The sequence below is a fragment of the Vulpes lagopus genome, chromosome 20, assembly GCF_018345385.1.
Source record: "Vulpes lagopus strain Blue_001 chromosome 20, ASM1834538v1, whole genome shotgun sequence".
In the NCBI taxonomy this organism is placed as follows: Eukaryota; Metazoa; Chordata; class Mammalia; order Carnivora; family Canidae; genus Vulpes; species Vulpes lagopus.
In genome coordinates, this window is record NC_054843.1 from 31194024 (window position 1) to 31209648 (window position 15625).

Genomic DNA, 15625 nt, shown 5'->3' on the forward strand with positions numbered 1-15625 from the left:
TCATTAGAATCACATGCTGTGCAAATCTCTCCCCTTCGGAAAGTCAGACATGATTGCCCCCCTTATGCCGCTAGTTAACATTAAGTTTCACTGTACCAAGAAGCCATGGGCATTGAAAGTACACACTGCAGCAGTGGTAAGGACAGTTTCTATTCCACAGATGAAGAGTATGCATGAGCTGTGTACTGAACATTAATCTGCACTCTAGAGCTTGCTAAAATTCTTCTAACAGACATTTTTGGTCAGTCTTTCACATAGATACAATAAAAATGTAAGATGCATTCCATACCCTATTCTAAAAGTCAATTTTAGAGTTTTACTGAAAACGAGCATTAAAACCCAAAAATATAAACACAAAACTTAAAATAATTCACAGATTTATTTTAATTACAAAAACAATTTAAATTACAGGGATATAGGTGGTAAGGCAAAAAGAAAATCTATTATGATCCATGCTTTTCCTCATAATGATGAATTATGGAACTCTGCATTTCAGGACAGGAAACTGGTGTTTAGCATGAGTATCTCTACCTAGATTTCACTAATGCCCTAGGAAGTCAAATTCTGGTTGCCCCAGATATGTTAGAAATTTATTCCTCTTTAAACAGAAAACTAGGGATCCCTGGGTGGCTCAGTGGTTTAGCGCCTGCCTTTGGCCCAGGGCACGATCTTGGAGTCCCAGGATCGAATCCCATATCGGGCTCCCTGCATGGAGCCTGCTCCTCCTCTGCCTGTGTCTCTGCCTCTCTCTTGTCTCTCATGAATAAATAAATAAAATCCTTAAAAAAAATAAAATAAACAGAAAACTACATTCACATTAACTTTGAAATTGTTCAGAAAATCAAACTGAGAATTATATATAAAATCACTGTCATATTCACACAAAGGATTAAATTGTAAATCCCATACTGTTTATAAGCATCTATTTACTTGGCTCAAAAAGAAAAACAGAGGCGTCTGCTGGCTGCATCAGACAAGCATGCAACTCCTGTTCTCAAGGTCATGAGTTTGAGCCCCATGTTGGGTGCAGAGATTACTTAAATAAATGAATAAATAAAAGCTTAAAGAAGAAAAAAAATGTAGCCAATATGAGTTCTATATTGTTAATAGGATATAACTCTTGCCTAAGAGTTGCAAACCCAAAGATTATCCCTCTAGGAGATAAGAGGTACACATATTATTATGATTTTTTTTTTTTTAGAGGGGAGAGTGTGAGCATGGGTGCACGGGCTGGGGTAGTGGTGGAGGGGTGGAGAAGGAAAGAGAGAATCCTAAGTAGGCTCCATGCCCAGGACCAAGCCCAATATGGGGTTTGATCTCAGGATCCTGAGATCATGACCTGAGCCAAAACAAAATCAAGAATTGGGACTCTTACCCTACTGAGCCACCCAGCTACCCCAAAAGGTACATGTATTAAAAAAGTACCTTAAGAATAGCAAACACTTTTTCTCTAATTGCATGTTCACCAAGAAACCTTATAATCTGATTTCCTGACAGCAAAAAAATTTACCTGTGGCTGTAAATATTCTAATCTTCTAATAAGCTCAATAAATCATCAAACTGAAAATTAATAAATAATTATTAATAAATTAATAAATTGCTATTCCTATTTCTTTTTCCTTGAAAAGGGTTTCACTTGACATTTTTATCAATGATATATCAAAGATAAAAAAGCAATTCTGAGAGAAAAATCTAGTCATTTTCTCAGACCACCAGTATATTTTGGTAAATATTTACTTAACTTTGCTATCAGGCATTATGCAATTAAAATAATTTGTAAAGTAACTGTAATAACTATCAATAGTTATTGCTGCTTTACCATTAGGCATCCCAAACTGATTCTAATACTTTAAACTATAAAAACCGATGATGCCACAAAAAAATAATAAAATTATATGATCCTGAAACTCTCCAAAATTTAAGTAATATAAAGCTAAACATTCATAGTAGCATTTCATGAAGACATTAAGTGAAAATATGCGTGTCAAAATACTCTTGAGCTTTACTATTATAGTATTTAATATTTTTAAAAAGATTTATTTATTTGATTGAGAGAGAGAGACAGAGTGAGAACACATATGGAGGGGCAGACGCAGAGGGAGAAGAAAAGAAGCAGATTCCCTGCTGAGCCGGGAGCCTGATGTGGAACTCCATCCTAGGACCCATGAGATCTTGACCTGAGCAGAAATCGAAAGTGGGATGCTCAATGGACTGAGACACTCAGGCACCCCTATACTACTTATATTAAAGGACTTTATTTTGAAAGAGAGAACAAATGAGGAATATACATTCACACATTTTTAATGTATTAGACAATCAACAGTGTGTATGTGTTTATAAGGGATTCTTCGTGGTCCTATAGAATAAAGTCTTCATTAAATTGAATTTTCAAACCATTTTATGTATTTCAAAGGTGTCATATATTGTTTATATACGTAATAAGTACACTAATGTCAAGAGGTGTGTAAGTTTCTATAGTTTTCTTTTTACTCCTCAGTAAAAGATTACTTTAAATCAGAACTACATTCACCTAAGGAATGGCACTTTTGTAGACTTTATTCCAAGGAAGCAGAAGAAAGTTTCAGTCTTTCCAATCCCACTAATACCAAAACTGATTCAACTCCAGAAGGGATCAGTGAAAATCTGAAACATCATTAGGGAACTCGTAAGAGAGTTGAGTAGAGTCAAATGTTTAGGAAATCTTGAAGAAAACTCCATTGTGGAAGAAGAGGATTAGGACAGAAAGAAATGGGGAGGAGAAATGAAAAGTGGGAGGAAATGCCAGTGGTTTCCTAAATGCCCCTCCCAAATCCATCAAGCAAATGTTTTTACAATGGTTTGCTCATGCACTACAGCAAATATTCTAGGCATCCTTTGGGTAATTTCTTCATTACAGTAGAGGCCATACTTTTGAAAGGTGGTAACTAATTCAAATAGGCTGAAATAACATTTAAAAGTATTTTACAGAGCTGACGTTCCCAGCGTGCCCTCTCTGACCCAGTTTCATCAGCCACACCTCGGAACTCGCCAGGAATGCAAATTCTTAGGCCTAACCCCAGCCCTGCTAACTCAGAAGACCTGCCAACCCAGGGATCAGGCTTGAACAAGCAATCCAGGTGATCTGATACACACTGTAGTTTGAGAACTCCTGTTCTACACTTGAATTACACCCCAGGGAGAAAGTTAGGGCAAAGATCATTTAGTTTTGTCATTGCACTAAATAAAGCCAACTATTGCAAAACCATGAATATAGAAGGAGAAGCTGGCCATTAGAAAACAGAACTGCAGACATGAAAGTACTTAAAGGAAGTAACAGATACTTAAGCCCCTACTTTGAGACGTTCTGAAATCCAATTTCTGGGAAATAATTATTGACTTCACATTTGCAGTTTTGAAGTCTACTTTTGTAGAGCATACATTTTTTTTTTAATGAAATCAATGTATAGCTCCAGCCACAAAATTTACTTATCTGAAATGGAGTGAATATGTAAAAGAGCATTTGGTTTTAATAAACAAGAATTCAGTGCATGTGCTGAACTCTCACTATCCTAGCTCATTCAGTTACTGTGTGAGTACCCTTAGCTCTTTTACAGATAGAGACAGTATTAGTGATACCAACTCTGCAATACTTGGACGAGAGAGATTAGAATAATGCCCAGTGTGCTCCAGGAAACCGCTGATCCTGATCTTACTAAAATGAGTAAGAATGTCATGCACCAGTAATCTGACCTTTAACCTCACCTTGCCTTTGGGGAATTTCGAGACATACTAAATCAATTGATACGGCCATTACAATTGAAGGCCCTGTCAAAATTTTTACAGTATTTGAAAGGGATAATTGGAATCTGAAATGAACTGTAAGCAACACAGAAGTCCAGTTTTCAATATGCCAGGTATCCAGCAGATTTGATTTCTTCTTTACACTGAATAACAGGAAGCAAGCAAAAATGTTAAAAAACAATTTCCAAGCAGATACTGAGAGATTCTATTATGATTCCAATACATATCCAATAATCCTTCCAGTAATATAATAAATGATAGGAGACACATAGCTTTTTTTAAAAATGACTAACAAATATCTCCTGATGGTATGAACTAAAGATTTTCCCTGAAAACTTCATAATTTGGGGAATATGGAATATAGGGAAGAGAGTTCCCTTACCTAGTTCAAAGGAAAAATATTTTACAGGAGAGCCGAGTTAAAGATAATCTTTATTTTACATTTAAAAAAACAATTAAATTGAAGCTTAAACTTTTCAAGTTCAAAAACTAAAATATATGTCTTTTTTGTCTGTTTGTTTTGATTTATGCCTGGCCCACAAAGTGCTTTTTGTAGTGGACAGAGAAACAGAATGCTTTTTAACATCAGTGTGTGTTTTGAATTATACTAATAAACGACATATCAGCTGTGAGGTGAGACTACATAGAAAAAGACTGCTTCAGCTTACGGAAAATACCAGCTGTCTCCACTCTGTGAAGATGGATTACCACCTGTCCTGTTATCTTCCAGACACAATACAAGGCACGTTGGCCATTTTAACCAGGATAACTGTACCCATATGTTCTTTAATTCTGGTCTACATGCTGCCTACCATTAAATGTTCCTAATGGATCATTGTAAATAGGAGATTAGCATGGAAGACAGGGTGTTTAAGCAGAGTCTAAGACCCTATCTTATTAAACCTCCTTCCTTGTTCTCAAAACCTCTACGAGCACAAATAATTTGTGATAATATCATCAAATTTAGCTAACTAGTAAAAGCATCCAAGCATAAATGGAAAATAGTGAGTTGTGTGTACAAGTTTTTAAAGACACGGGAAGTTCAGGCTACATGTCACAATACATTAAAACATAGGTTGCCACTAAAAAAACCCAGCATATTCATTAACCTTTAAAATGATCACATACATAATTTGCTATAAGCAATTTTGCTAGAAATTTCCTCCTTTTCTCACCAAAATGCTAGATTACTGAATATACTTAACAGAAAATAGGATCTGAAAAGAATCCGGTTTTTAAAATATGATAGCTTAAAAAAGTTACCTTTATTTGAAAAATAAAATGTATATTTAGAATTATATCAGTTACTGTACTAAGTCTTTAGCCAACAAATGGGGATGGATACATAGGATTTCTACTATGGAATAACTGAAGTAAAAAACATGATCCATTATCAAACACACTATCTGGTCAGCTTAATATGTAACCAATAGTATATGAAATGTGATGATCAGATAACTGAGTTCTGTTTTAGTGTGTTCAGGGGTAACTTGAACTACATAGAATCAAACACAAAGTTGTAGCCCTACTATATTTACATTTAATGCTGGTACCAGCTGAGCAATGAACCAAACAGGTCCACTAGCAACTGTTTGATATAGTGATCAATATTTGAGACCTCAATTCAGTATGATTAGATCCTAAATATTAACTAATAACCTAAAATAATGCAAAAAATTATTAAAACAGGCTGCACAGTATATTTAAAATCGCAAAAATAAAATAAAATCGCATTGCTTCATTTTAGACTAACTAGAAAGATAAAATAAACTCAAATATAATCTCTCCACCATAAATAGTCAAAAATTTCAGTCCTGATGGAGGAAATAATAGATTGATATTTGCAGGTGTATTTAGGCTTACATTGTTGAGTTCTGATTCATATTAGTCAAATATTTTATTTCTTTCAATTTGTGAAATGCTAGAATTCCTAATTAAACTTTGAAATAAAAAGAATAGGGAGAAGCAAATAGAGATTAAAGGAACACATCACAAAAGCTTTCTTGATTTACAAAACTTTTCTTAAAGGAAAGCAGAAAGCTATTGTAATGGTTAAAGACAGAGCCCTTTTATGTGTACAGATGGGAAGTGTTCCTAGAGAGGGTCATATTTCCTTAGGCTAGACCAAGAAAACTTAACTGCCCCAGGCTTGGAGTTTGATGGTGAGAACAATTCATTCATTGAGCACTAAGATTCAGTAATCAAAGTATGAGGACAAGGGTGTGATTTTCATCTTATATAAGGACAAGTGACTACCAACCAATTCAAAGGAAACAAATGAAAAAAAAAAAAAAAAGGAAACAAATGGCAGTAAGAAAATGGAATCTCCTGTATGGCTGGGATTTTTAAATGTATGATCCCTTCTTCATTCACTTTTAAATTTCATTTTGTGCAAACTGACTATATAATAAGCCAGAAACATACACTCTGACAGTTTCCAACAACAGTTTCATGCTATATTTTAAAAATCTCTTCAAAAATCACAAAGGATAAAACTTCTTGCATCAAAAATTCACAAAGATATGCTAAATGTAGAAATTTATCAAATATTTTTTTTTTTTAATTTTTTTTTAATTTTATTTATTTTACGATAGGCACACAGTGAGAGAGAGAGAAGCAGAGACATAGGCAGAGGGAGAAGCAGGCTCCATGCACCGGGAGCCTGATGTGGGATTCGATCCCGGGTCTCCAGGATCGCGCCCCGGGCCAAAGGCAGGCGCCAAACCGCTGCGCCACCCAGGGATCCCTATCAAATATTTTTTAACATCAACATTCACAATACATGAAAACGCATGCGAATTTAAAGGTAACAGTTACATTATTTTTTTCAAATAATACTTCACTCAGTGCATGCAGTAAGCCTTGTTGAATAGTTTAATTTTAGAAGGGGCTTGGGGTACCTGGGTGGCTCAGTCAGTTAAGCTTCTGCCTTGGGCTCAGGTCATAATCCCCAGGTCCTGCTCACTGAGGAGCCTGTCAGTTAAGTGTCTGCCTTAGGTTTTAAGTCATGCTCTTGGGGTCCTGGGATGGAGATCCACAAAGGGCTCCTTGCTCAGAGGGGAGTCCACTTTGCCCTCTCCTCTGCCCCTCCCCCTGCTCATTTTCTCTAATAAATAAATAAAATCTTCAAAAAGAAGAGGCTTAAGAGCCAGATAGAAAAGCTGAATATATTTAATATACATATTTATCCCATCCATTTGACATACTTTTCAGACTCCTATAGCCCTCATCCTCTATAACTATTTGTGACACTACTACAATTCTCAATGAATGGCCAGAAGAATTAATAATATGCATCCATATTTTTATTAAATGTAACTTGCTTGGTTTTTTAACATTAACCTTGAAAATAGTGCAATGGCTTACAATATTCATTTAATTTTACCTATTTAAACTTAACTAAAATCTTAGGTAAAAATGGAGAAAATTCATTTTAAAGATATGTAGTATTTAAAAATGGCAACTGTTATGAAAAATGCCAAATTAACCATCTGTTCTACCTGAAAATATTTTCTCTTAAAGAATCAGCACAGAACACTTACAAATAAGCCTATTACCTTTTTTCATTATTTTTTACTGGGTGTTTAGTTGAAATAAGACAAACAAAACACTGACAAACTGGAAGGACAAAGGGGGTATAAAAAAAGAGGCCCCACCATTGCACACATTACAATAAAAAAAAATATATTCACTTCTTCTAACAAGGTCAAAATTAGCCTTTACACTTTGGGCCCCTGGAAACATAATGCTCAAAGATATAGAACTGACAGTGGCCTACATTCAGATTTACTCAAAATTCTAAAGGTGCCAAATAATAAGAAACACCTAGAATTTTCTAAAGGATTTTTACAATTCTAAAATTATTTAAAATTTGGGAAAGATAAAAAGAAAAAAATAGAGTTACGTGTTTCTGATTTGATTTTAACCCACTTCTATCAAAGGTTCAAAGATGTTTATATTCAATTTCTGTTTAAAATTAAATTTATAATCCTCATGCTCAATTTCAAGCAAAATCACAATGAAAAATATAGGTCATATGACTATTGGTTCTTGTCTGGTATAACTCATTCCCAGTATTTTTACATCCTGACTGATAATTTTTCCCTCCCACATCTTTATTTTATTTGTGACAGACTTAAAAATATTTTTCTACAAGGGCACCTGGGTGGCTCAGTCAGTTAAGCATCTGCCTTCGACTCAGGTCATGATCCCAGGGTCCTAAGACTGAGCCCCACATCTGGCTCCCTGCCTATGTGTTCTCTTTCTCTCTCTCTCTCAAATAAATAAATAAATAAATCTTATTTTTTTTTCCACATTATAACCCTTATTGAGTGAGAGGCTCAATTCCTAAAGTAAAATTATAGATTATATCCAAAATATGCTTTTAAATATTTGTATGGAAAAACCTTGATTTATCAAACATCAAGTGGGAATACATTCAGATCATTCTTTTCCCAAGGTGATCTCTTGTAAATGAAAGAGTTTAGAATTGTATTTATAAGTAATACTGTTTATCTATAATCTCCCTCTCTCTTTTTTTCTTTTTTGACAGAGGAATTGGGAATGGGCATTAAACCGGATGGATCATTTCACTTACAAAGTCTTTTTCTCCACCCATAGATGATATCAGAGAAGAGTAAAAATATGCAATGTTTCACAAATCTGTGTACCATCCTTAGGCAGGGGCCATGCTAATCTTCTCTGTATGGTTCCATTTTAAATATGGGCTGCCAAAATGAGCACTAACTTCCTTATGTATCTGTCTTATAAGAGTTGAGATTGTGAAGGGGTATGGTATTATTAACAACTAGGGCTACAGTTTCTAATACTAGTTCAATAGTGTAGCTTCCAGGAGTTACAGTCCTGCTTACTCAGAGTCCAAACAGACAATACTAGTTGGCTTCAGGTACTCTCTTTTTGAAAAAAAGAAAAAGAAAAGACAGATGTACAAATAAAAGTTTATTTATATCCATCTTCTCTGAATTAGTCAGAACACGAAAGCCTCCACTGTGAACTTTATTATATAAGTGTACCTCAAGTAGAAAGACTTAAGCATTAGCAAACCAGTTAAAAAAATCTAAAACTGACAATGTTCACCTTGAGTTCTGAGGCTGCACCATTGAATATTCATATCCTAATCAATCATAATAATATCAATAGTCAGAATTTCTCTTTTAAAAGTAAATCCAAGGGATGCTTGGGTGGCTCAGCGGTTGGGTGCCTGCCTTGGGCCTAGTGCGTGATCCTGGCGTCCCTGGATCCTGGAGTCCTGCATCGGGCTCCCTGCATGTAGCCTGCTTCTCTGTCTGCCTATGTCTCTGCCTCTCTCTCTCTGTGTGTCTCTCATGAGTGAATGAATGAATGAATGAATGAATGAATGAATAAATGTAAATCTAAAATATTCTGTATCAAAAAGGATATTACCTCTTGGAAAAAAAAAGTATGTCTAAATTAAGAAAAGATTAAGCTAAGTTATACAAATTGAGGCTGTTTATTTTGCCTTTGATGTCATATTAAATATAAATGTAATTTGTTGAGGGTGGCCAAATTTTTATACCTACAAATATGATTAACTTTATAAAATCTGAATTTCACCATCATTCTTCAGCTGTAATAAAGAAAAAAGCAAACATATTAAAGGAAAGACTGTTAAAACTCCAATTTGAATAAATCCTTAGTCATCTTGAACCTTTAAACAGGCCTTTGGCATAAACTCAGATCATGTCCCAGTAAGATAATTTCTCTGGGGACATATCATTCACTCAGCTTTGAAGGATTCCTCTTAGACAGATTGATCTGGCCTATTAACAATTCTAATTCAAAGAATCCAAATAAGAAAGCAAGCAAAAAGGAAATAACTAGGTTTTTTCCCCCCAGCTCTGTTTCCATTCAAAATATATCTTGCTTCTTTTTATCCTTTCCTATGTGACCTCTCACTAATGTTGCTAAATAGCAGAGGCTATTATACAAGACAGAGCCCAGAATAACTCCGTGATTGTTATATTTTTTTAGATACACAGCACAGTTCTCTTCTGCCCATAGGCTTTCAGCACACATCAATTAATGTTGAGTAATACTTGATAATAAGTTAAATATAAAGCATCATGTTGTGAGCACCAAAGTCTATTGGTAGCAGATTTTTACACAACTATGAAAAGTTGTGTAAACCATTTTGGTAACATATATATACACATATATGGTAAACCATTTATAGAAAAAAATTATAAAATAATTTTAATTTATTCCCTCTCCTGTGATATAAAGTTAATTATGTTAATGACATATACATCTATAAATGGAAAAGAAATTAGTGAAAATCCCATCTTGCAAAGAGAAATATGTAAATATTTTGGAATGCCTAGGTCCATAAAAGAAACCAGAGTATTAAAAGTGATGAGAGAAAAAATAAATAAAAGTGATGAGAGAAATGTGTAAAAACCAATGTTGGAAGAACAGCTTGGAAAAGTTATTAACCAGAAAAAGTTCTAGCATGGAGAATATGGTAACTTATTGGTTATTAAATATGGTTCAATTTAGAGAACTAAAATTAGCTATAAATTTGATGCTTTTAACAATTAAAGATAAACCATTACTCCTTATTTGACAATTTTCGGGTTTTGTTTCATGTAAATTTGCAGCAATCTTTCTTAATTCAGTGCCTGCTTACTCTTTAGGGTATATTAAAAAAAAAAAATCACCAGGTACTCTGTGGTAGGGAGCCAAAAGAAATAAAACATCGGCTCCATGAGATCCCAGCTTTCTTTCTTGAACTTTACGAGTTCAGACTGTTGATTGTTATTTGTCTTCTTAGAGAGTATACCAGTGAAGTTGGGCACAATACACCTTGTACATCCTTCATACCTTTTTTTTTTTTTTTTTTTGTTCATGAGAGACAGAGAGAGAGGCAGAGACACCGGCAAAGGGAGAAGCAGGCTCCATGCAGGGAGCCCGATGCAGGACTTGATCCCGGGTCTCCAGGAACACGCCCTGAGCCGAAGGCAGGCGCTAAACCGCTGAGCCACCCGGGGATCCCCTCCTTCATACCTTTACAGAACCTCATGCAGAAAAGAATTTTCATGCATCCTGAGCTGACCACCATAAAACATTCAGATATGAAAATAGAAAGTACCTGGCAACTGTCCTAATTTGGGTATGTATATCTAATTCTCCACCACATGCTTCTGCAACCAATTTACTGATCATTATGGTTCTTTCAGGAGCAGAGGAACATTACCACATTGACATGATCCTTCATATACTTAAGACATACTTTACTTATTTTACTGAAAAGGTCAATGATACACTGACATGTTCTCTCCGAAACTATCACATCAAAGTAAACTATGACTACTGCCCTCTGACACAAAATTTATGTCTTTCAATGCTATCAATTTGTGTTTGGTTTTCCCAGTGGCTATTATATCTGACACTCAGGAGATCGTGGTCACCTGAGCTTCAAGCAGCCTCAAGGGAGTCCTCAGAAGTGAAGCTTCTGTGGATCCTCCAAGCAGGGGAATTCACACATTTTCTAGGTGGGATAGTCAAGATCAGATGGAAATACTGAGACTTTCACGTTACTGAACTTAGCCAGAGATGATAACTCCAATTTTTTATGCTGAAGGCTTACATGTTGACTTTGATAACGTAAAACAATAAGATTAAGCATACATTAAGTAGAATCAAAGTAAATGAGCCTAACACAAAGCTGAAAACATCACAAGAACAATCTCATCAACAGGAGAGAAAGGGCAGCGGTATGTGTTCACAATGTAAGCCAACTGAAGCTTTACTGCTTCCCAGCTATTTACTTAGTGGATTGCCCTGTCAATATCTCAGCTTTAAAAGATTACCTCTGCCTTGTCAGAAGATCCCATGTATTGATCTCTCCTGAACACACCAGACATGTTCTTTTAAGGGGTCATACTGGGAATGCTTTCTTTACTTGAAGTTGCTTTTTTTTCCCCAAGTTTTTATTTAAATTCCAGTTAGTTAACATACAGTGCAATATTAGTTTCAGGAATAGAATTTAGTGATTCATCACTTACCTACAACACCCAGGACTCATCACAACTGCCCTCCTTGATCCCCATCACCCATCTAACCCATCCCCCTCCAGCAAACTTCAATTTGTTCTCTATAGTTGAGAGTCGGTCTTCTGGTTTGCCATCCTCTCTCTGTCTCTCTCTCTCTTTTTTTTTCCATCTTTTTTTTTCATGTTTTGTTTCTTAAATTCCACATGAGTAAAATCATATGGCATTTGCTTTTCTCTGACTGAGGAAGTCATTTTATCTTTATATATCACAAGAAATTGAGGAAAGTATAGGTAAAATTTCTTAAGCCTTATTAAAAAACAATAAAGACAAAAAGAAAGAACACTAACCAAGTATCAATCTATCTCCTCCTTTTAGCCCATTTCAAGTTTTATTTGGGGAGCGTATTTTTAAGTACACTAATTTTATAACAGTTTGGTTTCTCAATAATGCATAGACATCAATGCCACAGCTTAATCCTAAATGCAAAATGTGTTGATAGTGAACCAGTTGACCATGGCTGAGTAAAAAGTAAGATTTTCATGTATTAAAAGGATTTGCATGTAAAACTTAACATTTTACTGGTTCTTATCTATAACTACAGATTAAGAAAACAGAAATATATAAACTGAAAATTCTATATTTTAGAACCTACTGACTGCCACATGAACAGTTAGCTTAACAAAGGAAGTAAATGTATATCAAGCTTTGGCATCATTATGTAAGAAGGTAATGGTCTCACATATAAAATGAATTTGTCTTAAGTTTCACATTCATGATTAAGAATCTCTCATGATTAAGAAGACTCATTAAGTGTGAGAAGCAAAACAGCATCAGGATTATGAGCATGGGCAAAGATATTTAAACCACCTGGGCCTTGATTTCATCTAAAAAGTAAGGGTAATAACATACCTACTTCATTGAGTTTTTGTGAGGATTAAGTAAATTAATATGTGTAAAACAGAGTTTGGCACATAGCCCACATTCAGAAGTACTGGTTATTACTATAATTAATATGGCCTTCTACCTCAACTTCTTCAAATTAGAACAAAACAAAACTAAACTTAGATTATATTCTATAATACAATTATAGAATTACAGTTTTACTAAGAGCCAATTTATCTCACTAAGTTAAATGCGAAATAGAAATAAGTTATGTTAGCTTGAATATTAAAATTCAATATTCTTCTTCCTCTGGGTCTGTTCAGAATTTCAGTGGCAATATTCCATATACATAAACACAATTTCCATTGCTAAGTACTCTCTCTTTGGTGCTTAAAAAGCTTCCAAACAGCCAGGACTGTACTTAAGCAGTTTGATTAGCCCCTTATGTCAGATAAATGAACAGTTTTGTGTAAACATTAAGTGAAATATGGGTCATTGTGAAATGAGAGATTCTCTGTAGTATAATAAATGTCCCAAATGGAATGTCTCTAAAATAATATGATTCTGTCTTCAAAATAAGTCCACTTTTTAAAAAGTCAGAATTTTTGGGATATAAGTATAAAAAGAAAAAGGTTATCAGTAGTATAATACAAATGGGCATGTTTCACATGCCAAATTCGTAACAGTTCACTCGAACACTGGTAAACAAGGAATGAAATCTGGCACAGTTAAATTTTCCAAACAACTATTACATAAAGGGAAGACACAGTACATGTAAGAAAAAAAAAAAAAACAGTTCTGCCCATATAATGAATTAAATATATAAAGGACAAGCTAGGTTTTCATAGAACTAACGCATAAAAGGCTAGTCAACAAATAAATGCTGTGAGAATATAATCCAAAACTAAGGTTAAAGCTGTCCTTCAGGAATAAAGACCAAAATATCTCTGACAGAAACATTTCTTCCACCTGCACATCACCAAGTAGAACTGTCTGGGAAACATGGAGGAATGCACCTTCCTTTTATTTTTTTCAAGATTTTATTTTTAAGTAATCTCTACACCCCATAGGGGGATTGAGCTCACAACCCCAAGAACAAGAGTCGCACTAAGCAACTCCAACTGACCAAGCCAGGCTCCTCAGGAACACCCCTTCTGAAAGCAGGCTTATCATCCCTGCAAAATATGATCATGGCCTACACTCACTCACTAATTTGCCCTGGGCACGCAAATCCACATCCTCAGGCTAAAAAACTAAAAATATCAATTAAATAAAAATACACAGTCTTATAAAAAAGTGTAATTTTAAAGAAAGTCTCATAGAAGTGGTCATTAGAGCAAATTAAATTTAAAACCCTCTCCCTCTCCTGCCTCTTCCTCTCCTATCTTTCTTTCAGATACTAAGACAGTACAATTTTGGAAAAGCATAAGAAATATCAGAAGTTCTGAAGACATCATTGATTAGTTAATAAAGATAACCCCCTCTCATCTGTACAATGCCCATCTCTAACCAGTCTAAATTACTTTCCAATAGTTAACCAATTATGCAATTATTACATAAGATACCAAATAGCAGTGCCTGTTTGTAGATAAGAAAATTAAGTCATAGAGGTTAGAAGGTACTATCAGGCCCTTAGGCAAGTCCCAGAAAATCAATTCCTAGCATTAAACTTACAAAACGTTCATTCACCAAACATTTCAGATACTTGTCAGGCATTGTTCTAGATCAGCAGTGATAGTGACAAGCTCCTTGTCCTCATGCAGCACACACAGCAGGAAGAAAAATCAATGGTAAAGATATATATCACTAGTCACATGATCCCAACCTTGTTTTTTCTTTCTTTTTTTTTTTTTTTTTGCAAGTTATTTACTGCTAAAGGGGAAAAGAACTGGATTAAGATCTCCTTTTTCCCAGATAATTGCACAAAGCATTGTAGGTTATCAATGGACAGATTCCAGGTTCTTGAGCTGAAGGGAGAACAAACTCTGGGAGATGTGTGTAGCGCTTCTCTAAAGTAGCCCCCTCCTTTGTACCAAATCAAGTTTATTAAGGGGAGAAAAGATGGTGAGATTGGGAAGGGGGGGGTAAGAAAGCACCCCTTGTTCCAGAAGAAATCAATCCTCTTTCATCTCTTCCTCTCATCAACTCAAGTTGCCTAAGAATATGGTCCCTCTAGGTCCTTGGCCTCTGCACCTGGATGAGCATCAGGAACTCAACAGCTTTCACTATGAACTGATTGCCTGAGGTCGTCAGATATGTGAATGAAAGAAATAGTCCTGTGAAATACAGACTTGATCTGTTTTCTGTGGATTCAGTGAGCTGTATTTTTAAATTGCTAAATACTGTCATTTACAACAGTTACATGTTATATACTTTGTATTAAAAGGAAGCTGAAGGAGCAGGTGTTACTAGGTCAAAAAACAGACATTTTATTTACACATTATAAAATATATTACTTTATAAACTGAGAAAATGGTGCTTTGAATAATAAAATGGAGTGATTATAAAGACATTCACACTCAAGTTTTCCAATGTATACTTAGCATCTTAAAATGTGACATAGTTACATCTAAACTTCAATCTATAAAATAATTTCAAATTAAATATTAATCAAAGGTACAGTCATACCAAATCAATTTCATGCACTGCCATTTTAAAGGATGAAGGCAAACTGAAGTATAAATTATTTATAAGAAAAAATAACCCACAATAACATTGAGCTAATTATCACAGTAACTGTAGCATTTCAGGGCAAGAATAGAGGAGGACGATTTCTTTGTTCATATCTTTCCTAGCCAAAATTTCATGAATAAATCATATGCTTCAACCATATTTTTAAGAATCTAAAGAAGACTTGAGTCTGACATTCTTTTAAAACATTAAAAAGGAGCTTTAACTGAATCCATAATAGCATATAAAAATATTTCCTC

The 15625-nt window shown here is 34.8% G+C and overlaps 1 protein-coding gene and 1 non-coding gene across 3 annotated transcripts in view; both read right to left on the bottom strand.

Annotated features, from left to right (window-relative positions):
• ROBO1 (roundabout guidance receptor 1) overlaps positions 1–15625 on the bottom strand; it is a 1146492-nt gene that overhangs the window by 302038 nt on the left and 828829 nt on the right. The gene's annotated exons all lie outside the window — the stretch shown is intronic.
• On the bottom strand, positions 8419–8521 carry LOC121479601. The gene has a single exon (XR_005984763.1). It is a non-coding gene; the product is annotated as a U6 spliceosomal RNA (small nuclear RNA).